The following is an 852-nucleotide window of genomic DNA, read 5'->3' as shown; positions in this document are numbered from 1 at the left end:
TGACCACCATCCAAACTACCCTCTTCTCCCTCCCAGCCACCATACTAGCTAACATACCCCAGCCTCCTCCTCCTCAATACCCTTCTGCAGGCCCATCCTTCGATGAAGCCTTCTCTTCCTTCACTGTTGAGGTGAGGAATATCATTGCCAACCTATCTATTCTTCCATCAACATCCACCTCCATGCCCCTTCATGTATCAACATCCACCATGGAGTTCGCCACCAGGGCCGACCGAAGGGCCCTGTCGAAGGCACTTATCTCATCCTTCAATGAGATAAGTGCAAAATATCATTCATCATGCTGCACAACCAACGAAGGCTCTCTCCCAGAGCCTTGCCGATCAACAAGCACACACCAACTCTCTCCTTCACTCAGTGGAGGAGAGCCGAAGACAACAAGCCCTGAAGGCGTATCTTGCATCCTTTAGGAAGGAGAAAAAAGAAGAGGAGCAGAGCTTCATGATCCAGCAGCCGCCCACACAAAAGGCCACGACATAAGGATCCAGACCTCGATGATCAAGGTCTTAGACCTCATGAGGGGGAGACCCAGGCCGCAGCTGCTCAACACATGGAATCCGTTGCACCATCACCACTACCCCAAACACAAGAACAACCACCACTCACAACCAAAGGCACCCAAGCGAGGGAACCAGAGGCTCAGCCCTCTGAAGATGTACAGAATGTACACGTTCCCATCGCCACATCCCATGAACGCATCAAGTTGAGCTCATCGACCGATGAAGAATCATCCACACCACCAACCAACCTACCCTTCACCCCATCACCAACTCCAAACTTACCATTAACCCCCTCACCAACACCACACACCACACAACCCTTCACCACTCTACC

Source organism: Cynara cardunculus, unplaced genomic scaffold (assembly GCF_001531365.2).
Source record: "Cynara cardunculus var. scolymus isolate 2C unplaced genomic scaffold, CcrdV1 Un_Scaffold_169, whole genome shotgun sequence".
NCBI lineage: Eukaryota > Viridiplantae > Streptophyta > Magnoliopsida > Asterales > Asteraceae > Cynara > Cynara cardunculus.
The sequence above is the reverse complement of the archived record's forward strand: the minus strand, read 5'-3'. Positions refer to the sequence as shown.